The following is a 13,070-nucleotide window of genomic DNA, read 5'->3' as shown; positions in this document are numbered from 1 at the left end:
AGTTCAATTGGATTTCCAGCAATTGGATACCAACAATGGTTTGTGGGATGTTAAGCCGAAAAAATGACAACTTTACTTAGACCAACAAATGGTTCGGCTTCTCAAATATTGCAGAGCGACAAGACAAGTTCTTCCTTGGAGGGGACTAGGAGGCTTTACCTTTCAATTTTGAAGCAGACATTCTGAGTTACTACACTTTGATCATTCCACTATTTCTTTGGTGATTCAAAAAGATTTCCAATTAAGTGTTCTTTTAAATTCAAAAATATGTGGTCTAGTGAAAGGGGTTTTTCTGAACTGGTTTCTCAATGGTGGAGGCAGGCCCCACTTGTTAAAGGGAACAAGAGTTTCCAATTTTTCCAGAAGTTGCAATTCTTGAAACAAAATCTAAACAAACACTTTCAAGATATCTTTGACAAAAACAGGATGTTGGAAGGTCAGCTTGCAGCCCCCAACAACAAGGTGATGGTGGATGGTATGGATGAGGCGGATTCTCTAGTTGAAAAGGACCTCTTGAACCAGTATGGGGAGATTCTCCAGTGGGGGAAATTTACTGGAGACAAAAATCCTGTGAGGACTGGCTGAAAGAAGGGGGCACAGACATCAGTTTTTTTCATAATTTTGTCAACACTTGAAGATGTGTTAATCGCATTCTGTCAATCAAGGGGAGGCAAGGGATGCTACCGGATGAGGTGGAGGTGATCAATATGGAAGTCGTATCCTTCTTTAAATAGTTGTGGAGTAAGGAAGCGGTTGACAGGCTTGATGAGCATGATTTGGTTATTGATGTCATTCTAGAACTGATTTTGGAGGAGGATAATAGGATGCTTTTGGAACCAGTCACTCTTAAAGAATTAAAAGTTACAGTATTCAGAATGAAAAGGGATAAAGTGCCAGGTCCAGATGGCTTTCAGGCCTTCTATCAAAAAATTTGGGATGTCATTAAGAACAAGGTGCTAGAGATGGTAGAGAATCTAAATCGAAAGGTTTTGTCTTGAGTGAATTCAACAACACTCTGCTGGAACTCATTCCTAAAAAGGAGAAATCGGAAGGAATCCTTTGAGGACTTTCTTCCCATCTCTCTGTGCAATACTAGTTACAAGATCATGACTAAGGTAGCAGCCAACACACTTAAAAAGGTTTTGGACAAACTGGTTTTGCCAGAACAGAGTGAGTTTACTCCTAACCGGTCAATTGTTGACAGTATCATTGTGGCACATGAGGCCATCCAATCCATTAATCAAGCAAACAGGGGAAAATAATTCTCAAATTGGATGTACATAAGGCCTATGACCCAATGGATAGGGAATTTTTTATCAAAGTTAACGAAAAAATTGGGTTTCAATGAGAGATAGGTCCTCTGGATTGACGATATGATCTGAAGTTACAGAGCAACAGTTTTGGTCAACGGGAGTTCTCAAGGCTTTTTACTCACTTCAAGGGGGATTTGTCAGGGAGATCCGCTTTCTTCCTTTCTATTCATTCTTCTGACGGAATGATCTGGGAAGAATGATTACTTAAAAAAAGGAGCAGAACCAATGGAAGGGTGTTGAGATAGCTCAAGGTATACAACCTACTACTCATTTTCAGTTCGTGGATGATACCTAATGTTTGGGGGAGGTTTCAATGAGGGAAGCAATGGTTATGAAGTCAGTACTGGATAGTTATAGTCAGGCAATAGGGCAATGTATTAATTGGCAAAAATGAGAAATCTTCTTTTCAACACAGAAGTTGGGTCTCAGAGTTTGATTGCGTGAGTGTTTGTGGTCAAGATTAAGAAACTTTTGGGGATGTTTCTTGCTGATGGAGCCCTGAGTTCCAAAAAATTAGGGTGATCATTTGAGCGTCTCTTTTAATCTTTTTACCCTATAACTTATCTAATATTTGTATTTTCATTAAGATTAGATTTAAACATACTTCCCATATCCTTAAGTGAGGTTCTTCATGCTAAATAAACCTCAATCATTACACAAATTATTACAATCCTAAAGTCATCACTGTTTTGACAATTTATTCTGAACACTTATTTCATATATTTATCCTGCAGATAATAATGTTGGAGACCAATTGTAATAAAGAGTCTTCATCTCAAACAAAAGAGAAGTGCCTTGATCAAATTACAAAGCAAAAGTTAATACTGTCTTGAAGGTCATAGGACATGAATCCATTCCACAGAAAAGGGAATATCACCATTTCCAAAGTATTGATCAGGCTATCTCAAAAGCATTAGAATTCATGAGAAGGGGTGAGATTTTAATATCGCAAAAAACTTCCACACTGTTCTGTATAAATAGCGAATGATGAATCAAAATTAAGTGCATTCAAAAATACCAAAGTAATGAACTCAGGCATGACAGGTTATCCTCCCCCTCTTGGAATTTCCGCCAAATTACATCAGGTGTAGTTTAATTGGGCTTCACATGAATACACTTGGAAAGCAGTTCCATATAAGTCAGAAAGAAAACAGAGATTTGACATGTACATCGTCAAGCCAAGCATAACAATTGTATGCGAATTCATATATGCATGCATTGCATGGAGATAGGGTTGGTAAACAAAGCCTTTACCATGTGAAGACTGCAGTTCAATAATTATCAGCAAATATTAACGATGACATAGTAAATGAGAGATATGATTTGTTTAAGAGTACAATATAGGAAAGAAGAACAGAATAATCAGTGGCAAGTTGACGTCTTACATAGGCAAACATATGGTGACCATGCAGCGTCTTCTCAACTATGTGCAAGAATAATAAGAATATGATTCTTTTTAAGACAAGGAGAAAACAGAATAAATACAAAGATTGATCTTTCAAACAGCAACATAAGTATCACAAAGGTCATCGATATGATGAGTCTATGCTGTTCCAGCAATTAAACTAAAGTCGGTGAATAAAAGATAGGAGCAAACATTGTGATATATATTTCCTGTATGAAAGGCATAAGAGAAAGCATGCGTCTGAGAATATTGATTTTGAAGACTCGGTGATGGAACGAGGGTATGCAGTGGGTTCATCTATAAAACAGTGATCTCTTGGCAGAGATGGCATGTAATATTCTTTGTGGGGAATTTTCAACAATTGCTGATAGGCTAGTATAAGAAGAATTTCGTCAAACGGTTCTCTTGCAATTTGATTACTGTTCTTGTGAAGTAGTCTCAGAATATTAATATTACTTCTAAAAGTTATACCACTGGAATTTCATCAAACAGTTGGCACCATTGTAATACAGCTAAAATACTGAAACTGGGTTGTGATTCCCTTTGTATTTTGCAGTTATAGATATATGTTTATATAAAGCCAGGTCAAATATCAATAGATACTCAACTGAAAACAAGGAACGACAGTAATTGCTTCAGTTTGAAAATAACATTATGCATTCCAGTTCAGTGTTTGTTAACTATTAAAGACTAACCTCCAAACTGATGTGCCGCCCAAGCTGAATGTTCTGGAAGGAAAAGAATGCCATCGACTGTATATTCCACGCTTACCATACACTGACCACGCACCCGCAATGGAATAATAAGATGTTTCGACTGTGTTTTACTCCTTCCGACCATGAATATCAGAACCTCCCGCGCCGCTAATGATAGTCTAATTTTGACACGAGTTACAAACTGCCCAGGCTTCGCAGATTTAATGTGCACAGTATATAATGGCAAGCGGCAATCTTCTACAGAAAAATAACGTGATATGAACTCGCGACCACTGCTCTATGGTTTTAACTCTGCCCGTTTCCCTTCTTTCGGCCCTTATAAAAATGCTCTTCTTGTCTACTATAAAAACGTCCTTAAACCTGTGCCTGCAATCTGTCAATAACCTTGTTACCTCTGCGGATATTGTTTTACTACCAACACCCTGAGACTCAAGTTTTTTTTTGACTACTTCAATACCTGCAACCATCTATGGAGTTAGTCGCATTTCATTCCAACTACCTTCATTCGACTTCTTCTGGATTTTGCACTGCATTAACTTCTTAATTCACCAAAATGGCAAGAGACTGGGGCTACGTCCAGTACTGCCAAGAGTTTTCGTCCTTAAGAGATTTCCAGTCACATTCAAGCAACCAGTGATTTAATCTGAGCATTCAATATTCATATTCTTGTGTGTGTTAATCCCAGTGCAAATCCGTATATATAGCCTCGGAATGAGGGAAAGTACAAAGAGTAAGGAATGTGGGATTAAATGTCATTTTTCGCCCTGTAGTCACTTAAAGCTATTTATAAAGTAAATAACTTTAAAACATTAAAAATGACTTAGCTTTGCACATTGTAATAAAGTTCTGGAATAAATTAAATTAAATCCCCATTGTGACTGTAAAGCATCATGTTATAAATAGTTATTAATCTATCCGGATGTGGAGGTAGATTAATCCTATTGCCTGGAACTAGAATTGAGAAGGGGACATGACACGGCATCTTCTAAATGATGCGATTAAATTCTTATTGATTAAAAAAACTAAAGACTTGATCTGAAGGGATTTTGGTTATGTTGCTACCACCATTTGATATATTTGAATATCGTGAAGTAGCTAGTTAATTAATCTGTGCAACAAAATTATAAATGGTTGTCAGTTTATGAAGGCCATCCTCAACGCCGAAATAATAAACAATTAAAATAATGTTAATATAGGAAAGAGGTTAGTTACTTAAGTGAAATGATATGTTGGTCCGTTCACAACCTTTCGCTCCTATATAAATAAGAGATGCAAAAAGAAGAGAGAGATACAAGATGATATATGATACACAAAAGGAGCCAGTTCAGACAAAAACATTCTGAAGAAGGGAACGCACAACAAATTTCTCCAGCAAGCATTTTCAACTGATGTGTCAATATTCTGTGTGATGTATGCAAGTTCAGTGACATATGCTTGTTCCTAGCAGAGAGCCAGTTTACAGATAAGATTGATCCCTTATAGTTACCAATAGAACTGGTAAATTGCTCTTGAAATATAAGAGAACTATAAACTTCTTTCAGCATTCAGAGTTTGAATATCAGGGATACAGTGAAATATTCATGTTTCCTTATTTTTGTTTTGATTGATGTTCTCTTTCAGAAGTTAAAATTCAGTTAAACTAATTCTGATTCCGATGCAGGAGCATCTTGTTTCTTTGGCAATCTTGCATCAACCAAAAATATTCCCTGTTAGTTGTTCCTGTCTGCTGTTCAAGGAATGGTCTTTACTGTTCGTGGTATTTCTTTTCACGCAGTTGTGTACCTAATGAGAACCTATCGTGGATCACTCCCCTGTGTTTGTGGAACTTCATTTGATCTCGCTGAAGAGTTATCCTTTCTCTTTACTCGTAGCGTGTTCATTTCCTGACATGTCAAGGACCTTGTGGTTATTGCTTCTGCGAGGTTTCTGTGATGTCAAGGATTTCCGTAGCCTTGGGATCTCTTCTTGGATTTGCATGTGGACCTATCTTTGATCCCGCAGATGTTAAATGCTTAATGTGTGGTCACTGAATTTCCTTTTTGGGGAGGACCTATATTTTGTAATAAATTGCTTAACAGGCCAATTTGTTGGCTATATAATTTAGATCTAAGATTAGAATAGGTAGAATGAAGATTGACAGAAGGAAGATAATACGAATTTGGTTATGTAAGCCTGAGCTTTTAAGCTCGTTGATTGTAATTAGAATGCATATGGGTGCAACCAAGTAGGCCTTATGCTTGGCACATGTAAAGAAGATTGTCTCAGTGTATCTGCATTGGATTCAATATAACGTTGATTATAATTAGAATGTATATGGGTGTAAAGAAGATTGTCTCAATATATCTGCATTGGATTCAATATAATTTGGTGTTTCTTTCACCTCTATGTTGGCTTTTGTGAGTAACTCTAGCAAAGGGCAGTTAGGAGTGTCCCTTTGGGCCTACCCACCTTGTGTCAAGTGATATCAAAGCGAAGGTTTCCTTCCTTGTGGAGCCTAGGATCGTGGAGAACCCTATTTAAATTGGTTGTAGGATGGCAAACTGAGTTTTTGAGCTATAACTTCCAAGGGGTTACAATTCTTGCAAGAACTATTGTCAAAATGGTTTGAGGTAGATGAAATGCAGATAATGTTATTATGGACATGTTGAGACAAAATTGCAGCTAGACTTGAAGCTGTTGAGACAACGCAGAGAAGAGTACATCTTGATGTTGTTAGTGCTAAGAATGAAGAAATTGCACCTAATCATGAACCTGAGGTAGAACAAGATGAAGAAAGACTCTTGAGAGCCTTGAGTAGAGAGAATTCAAGACCTTCTTTTGAACTTTCATGTTATTGTGCAAAGCTTGATACAAATGCTTTGTTGGATTGGATCTCTGAGACAGAAAAGTTTGGCAATTATGAAAGTATTCTTGACAATAGCAGCTACTAAGTTGACAGGACATGCTTCTCTTTGGTGAGAACACTTGCAGACTAATAGACAAAGAAGAGGAAAGGAAAAGATCAAGACTATGGTGAAGGTCATTGGTAAGTTGAAAACAGCATTCCTTCTTGCTGATTATCGAGTTAATTTGTCAAGAAGAATGCAAAATTTGAGACAGAAAGATACGACTGTAAAAGATTATACCAAGAAATTCTACAAGTTGGACATTAGATTTGGAAATGTCGATGATGAAATTAAAAATATTGCTAGGTAACTAAATGGTTTAAGGATTTCAATACAAGATGAGATTCGTTTTGTGAAGATGGAAAGTGTGGAAGAAGCATACTTGTATGCCTTGAGAGCTGAAGAATATTAGCAACGAAGCAAGAACATAGACAAAGGACAAGAGGTGGAAGATTTCAGAGGAGCAGAGATAAATCTTATGGAGAAAGTAGCAGACCTGACAGTAGACATCATGACAAAAGAAAAACATAATGGAAAGAGGATAATGCTAACAGAGGACGAGGTAATTACACTAGAGGAAATTCTTCTTCTTACCCTAGGAATACTAGTATTGGCAAAAGAGAAGATAGATAGTGGTTTAAAAGCTACTTGTTTTAAATGTGGAGGACATGAAGCCTTTGAATGTACCTTATCTGGAAAGAAGAAAAGAAGTAGTAGCAGAAATGCTTGGATTGATTGATCCTCCTAATGGACCAAAAAATGGAGAGAACCTGATGATTAGAAGAACCCTGCAGAATGACCAATTGGATGGAGAACCCTTTTTGAGTAAAAGTCTTTTTAAAACCAAATGTAAGATTGAAGTGAAATGTTGCAAAGTGATCATTGACTATGATAGTTTGGATAATTTGGCATCTAAGGAGTTGGTATCTAAGTTACAGTTGTAGAGATCAAAATGCCCTAACCCTTATCATATTGCTTGGATCAAAGATGAGCACAAATTACTGGTAAGTGAACAATACCTTGTGAAATTCAAAATTGGGAACTACTTTGATGATGTAATATTATGCCTACGGATTGTTTTCATGTTCTTTTGGGAAGACCTTGGCAATATGATAGACAAGCTTTGCATGATGGTGGATTGAATCAGTATACTATTTGGGCTAATGGAAAGAAACAAGTATTAACTTTGATAGAGAAACGTGAAGAGAATCATTGTACTACAGTTAGAGTTTTCTTGGTTGAAGGAAATCAATTTGTTAAGGACATGACAAGATGAACTTGAGCATACACTTGAGGCTAGATCATTGTTGACAAAATTTCAAGATATTATTTTAGATAATGTACCTGATGGTTTACCTCCTGTGAGAAGTATTAGTCACTTTATGGATTTGATACCTAGAGCTACCTAGAGCTAGTTTGCCTAATCAAGCACCACATAGACTACCTAGAGCTAGTTTGCCTAATAAAGCACCACATAGACTAACACCTACAGAGAATGAAGAATTGAACATACAAGTGCAAGCATTGCTTCAAAAAGGTTAGATCAGAGAAAGTTCGAGTCCTTGTGCAGTACTTGTTGTGTTGGCACCTAAGAAGAATAGAGAATGGAGCATGTGCACTGATTCCAAAGTTATAAACAGAATAACAGTTACGTACAGATTTCCCTTCCCTAGGATGGATGACATATGGATGGTTTGAGTGGAGCACAGTATTTTGCAAATATTGATTTGAAAAGTAGATATTATCATATTAGAATCAGAGAATGAGATGAATGAAAAATTGCTTTTAAGCTTAATGAAGGTTTGTATGAGTGGTTGTTTATGCCTTTTGGTTTAACTAATGAACCTAGTACTTTTATAAGATTGACGAATGAAGTTTTGAAGAAGTTCTTGGGAATGTTTGTAATTGTATATCTTGATGACATACTAATCTACAATATCAGACAAGTGTTCCAGAGGTTGAAAGAGGAAAAGTTGTTGATAAATCTAAACAAATGTTCTTTTATGAAGGATGAGATTGTATATCTTGGTCTTGTAAGAAGGTAAAAGCTATTCTTGAGTGACCTACACCTGAAAGTGTTGGAAAGGTTAGATCATTTCATGGATTGACAAGTTTTTTATAACAAGTTTATCAAAAATTCTAGTTCAGTATGTAATGCTATGATGGAGACAATGAGAGGTGATAAAAAGGAATTCACATGGACACATGGACCAAATAAAAGCTTTGAAACATTGAAAAAAAAGGTAGTAGAATTGCTTGTGCTTGCTTTACTTGATTTTACTAAAGTTTTCCAAGTTGATTGTGATGCTAGTGGAAGTGCAATTGGAGTTGTTCTGAGTCAAAAAGGTAAGCCTGTAGCTTTCTATAGTAAGACATTTGAATGATGCTAAGAGAAAATATTCGATCTATGATCAAGAGTTCTATGCAATTATTCAAGCCTTGAAGAAATGACGACATTACTTGATGCCTAAGGAATTTTTGTTGTACACTAATCATAAAGCTTTATATCATTTAGGAAATCAAAATAAATTGAATCAGAGACATATGAAATGGGTTGAGTATATGCAGAAGTTTTCTTTTGTGTTAAAGCATAGAAGCAGACAGTCAAATAGCATAGCAGATGCTTTCAACAAATGAAGAAGCTTGTTGACAGAGATGAAGACTGAAGTGCTTGAATTTGATGGTTTGAAGAACTTGCATGAAACTGATCCTAATTTTGCAAAACCTTGGAAAGCTAGTAATAATCACATAACTAATGAGCAATATAAGTGGATTGATTATTTTATTCAGGAAGACATGTTGTTTAAAGGAACTGAGTTATGTGTAACTAGAGGATCTATGAAAGAAAATATCATTAAGGAGAAACAAGTGGTGGACTTGCAGGACATTTTGGGATTAATAAGACAATGAAGTTGATTTTTGAGAGATACTTTTGGTCACAGATGTATAAGGATGTTCTGAAGATGGTGCAGAGTTGCATGTCAAGTTGCTAAAGGAACTACTCAGAATGTGGGATTGTATACGCCTTTGTCTATTCCTTGTAAATCTTGGGAAGATATCAGTATGGACTTTGTTTTGGGATTGCCTAGAACTTAGAGAGGTATTGATTCTATCTTCATGGTAGTGGACAGATTTTATAAAATGGCACATTTCATACCTTGTAAGAAGACAACAGATGCAGTACACATAGCAGATCTATTTTTCAGAGAAATTGTGGGATTGCATGGATTGCCTAAGACAATTATTTCAGACAAAGCTACTAAGCTTACGAGTTATTTTTGGAAAACACTTTGGAAGAAGTTGAATACTAAGCTTAAATTTAGTTCTACATTTCATCCACAGACAGATGGACAAATTGAAGTTGTGAACAAAAGTTTGGATAACTTGTTGAGATGCTTAATTAGGGACAAACCTACTAATTGGGACTTGATTTTGGCACAAGTGGAATTTGCAAATAACAGTTCAGTGAACAAAAGTACTAAGAAGACTCATTTTGAGGTTGTAAATGGAATGCATCCTAGAGATACTACAGAGTTGAGGAACTTGAATACTGAGTTGGAACAAAGTGCTGAAGCTAAGGAATTTGAGGACTTTATGAAGAATTTGCATGAAGAAGTAAGAAGCAATATGAATGACAATAATCAAGAATATAAGGAAAGACTAGATAATAGGAGAAGACATAAACTTTTGCAGTTGGAGATGAAGCAATGGTACATTTGTAGGAGAACAGATTTCCTGTTGGAACATCTAGCAAGTTGAAGATGAAGAAATTTGGGCCTTGTAAGATCTTAAGGAAGTGTGACAGTGGGAATGCCTTTGAAGTTGAATTGCCAGAAGACATGTATATTTCACCTACTTTCAATATTTCAAACATCTATGAATACTTTGAATCTGATGAAGAGGCAGTTGATAACCCTGATTATCCTAAGAAGAAGACAGAGGGAATTGAAAGAATTTTGGATACCAGAGTAAGCAAGAGCACTAAAGGAAAGGACTACAAAGAGTATCTAGTTCATTGGCAAAATAAACCAGTTGAAGACAGTTCTTGGATACCTCCAATCGAATTGGATTTGTATGGTTCTTCTCAGAACATCAAAGCATCCTGATGTGGACATCAGTCTTTCTTTACCCCAGGTGTCTGATGCAAAAGCATCTCGAATTCTTTGGCAATCTTGCATCAACCAAAATTATTTCATGTTAGTTGTTTCTATCTATTGTTCGAGGAATGGCCTTTGTTGTTCGTGGTATTTCTTTCCACGGAGTTTTGTACCTGATGAGGACCTATCATGGATCACTCTCCTCTATTCACAAAACTTCATTTGATCTTGCTGAAGAGTTATCCTTTTTCTTTGCTCGTAGCATGTTCATATCCTGACATGTCGAGTAACATGTGGTTGTTGTTTCTGCGAGGTCTTAGTGATGTCAAGGCTTTCTGCAGCCTTGGGGATCTCTTCTTGGATCGTCTTTGGACCTATCTTTGATCCCATAAATATTAATTTGCTTAATTATGTGGTCGTTGAATTTCCTTTTTGGGCAAGACCTATATTTTGCAATAAGTTGTCTGAAGGAACTAACTTGTGGTCTTGCTGGCAATATAATTTAGATCTAGGATTAGAATAGGTAGAATGAAGATTGACAGAAGGAAGAAAATACGAATTTGGTTCTATAAGCCTGAGCTTCTAAGCTCGTTGATTGTAATTAGAAAGTGTATGGTTGTAACCAGGTGGCCCCTATGCCTGGCACATGTAAAGAAGGTTGTCTCAGTAAATCTGCATTGGATTCAATATAAATTGGTGTTTCTTTCATATCTATGTTGCCTTTCGTGTGCAACTCTTGCAAGGGTGGTTGGGAGTGTGCCTGTTGGGACTAACCACCTTGCGTTAAATTCACAAATATATTTGATTGTTTACATTTTGGATATTAGAACAATTGATGATATTTGACTGTAAATTGTCCTTTAAGGTTGTATTTAAAATTCTTGTTGCAATAGACTCTTTTTGCCCATATATATAACTCACTGATCTTTTAGTCATTTTAAATATAATCATTTTGCATATCCCTTTGAGATAGACAAATGTATTTACTGTTATACATTATAAACATTTTATTGAAAGTGTTTCTACTTTTAAGTAATTACATCCATAATCATTCAAATTTCAGAACATTAATATCTTAAAGCGACTCGTGAAATTTTGAAGTAAATATACTTTCAGTATTTTCACATATTTGTTTAAAGTGGTGCAGTGCTGAAGCTTTCCATTTCCTTGCCATTTGCGGAGGACACTATTGCGTCTAAGTTTACAAAGTATGTTATAAAAGCCTAAGGCCCAGAAGATTGGCTAGGGAATAGATGCATCCACCTTGGTCCTGTGAACCAAAAGCGTAGAGGACTTGGATCATATTTATCCATCTGATCAAGTTGGCCATAACCAGTTAGAATCTCAGCATTGAGTTGGCAAGCCTCATATGATTTCAACCTGTGGTTTTGGGAACCAAAACTCGGAACCCCTCTTTATTTTGGTTTGAACTTATCTGGTCTGTGGAAGGACCTAATTGATGGTTGTATCGGGTGTATGTAGGGGTGGAAAATCCAAGGGCTCACTTTGGCAGGAAGCCCTTTGAAGTGGAAGGGTGCTGAGATAGCTCAAGGTATATAACCTACTACTCATTCTTAGTTCGCAAATGATACCCACTCTTTGGGGGAGATTTCAATGAAGAAAGCTATGGTTATTAAGTCAGTATTGGATAGTTATAGTCAGGCAATAGGGCAGTGTACTAATTGGCAAAAATCAGAAACCTTCTTTTCAACATGGAAGTTGGGTCTTAGGATGGGATTCGTCAAGTGTTTTTGGTCAAGATTGCGAAACTCCTAGGGAAGTTTCCTGGAACCCCCCTTTTTTTCGTTGAACTTATCTTGTCTATGGAAGGACCCAATTGATGGTTGTATTGGGCATATAGAGGGGTCGAAAATCCAATGGCTCACTTTGACAGGAAGAAATCTTGATGCTCAAATCAATGATTTCTACAATGTTTTTGTTCTCTATGGTGTGTTTTAAAATTCCTGCAAAGGCGATCAAAATAATTGAACAGAGGATACGGAAATTGTTTTGGAATGGGAATTAGGAGCAGGAACAGATCCCTTTGTTGGCTTAGGAATCTATCTGTAAACTGAAAGGAACTAGAGGTGTTGGTTTGTGGGACTAGAAGTTGATAAATGAGGCAATGAAAGCAAAATTGGTCTGGAAAGTGTACGGGAATACAGGACAAAGATGGGTCAGAACTCTTCAAGCAAAGTATTTGGATAACAATGATAGATATCGTATTTTCACTATTGAAAATCCTCCAAGAGGATAAGCGATTTGGAAATTTTCAGTCAGTTGTAGAAGGATTATTGTTGATCACCTTACTTGGCAGCTAGGTTTGGGAGAATAAACTAACTTTTGGTTTAACTCTTGGGATGGTAAACGTGCTTTACCTCTTGAGGAAGCATCTCACAATCTTATCATAATTACAAGGGCTGTATGGGGGAATAAGGTGCACGACTTTGTTGATTTGACAAGCTTTGAAGTGGGGTCAAAGGTGAAATGGAAGGATCCAACAATTTTGGGGTTGCAAGACGAGGACCTACATCAATTGTTGAGCATTTTGAAGGATAAAATGGTGGTGGCTTTAGGGAATAGGATGACATTATTTGGTGTGGATCGAAGAGTGGCCAGTATTCAGTAAAGATTGGATATTCGTTGTTGTCAAA

At 36.6% G+C, this 13,070-nt stretch overlaps 1 protein-coding gene across 7 annotated transcripts in view; it reads right to left on the bottom strand.

The window, feature by feature from the left end:
* The window catches only part of TBL13 (TRICHOME BIREFRINGENCE-LIKE 13), a 123,839-nt gene that overhangs the window by 9,363 nt on the left and 101,406 nt on the right, over positions 1–13,070 (bottom strand). The window contains exon 6 of one of the 7 annotated variants that reach the window (XR_016362041.1): positions 3,414–3,807. The exons of the other annotated variants lie outside the window; for them this stretch is intronic. The gene's annotated coding sequence lies outside the window, so the exon portion shown is untranslated. The remainder of the gene's footprint in view (positions 1–3,413; positions 3,808–13,070) is intronic. 7 annotated transcript variants of the gene reach the window in all.

This window comes from Cupressus sempervirens, chromosome 3 (genome assembly GCF_028749045.1).
Source record: "Cupressus sempervirens isolate cs-2001-9-10 chromosome 3, ASM2874904v1, whole genome shotgun sequence".
NCBI lineage: Eukaryota > Viridiplantae > Streptophyta > Pinopsida > Cupressales > Cupressaceae > Cupressus > Cupressus sempervirens.
Note: the sequence above shows the minus strand (reverse complement) of the source record. Positions and strands in the feature narration are given on the sequence as shown.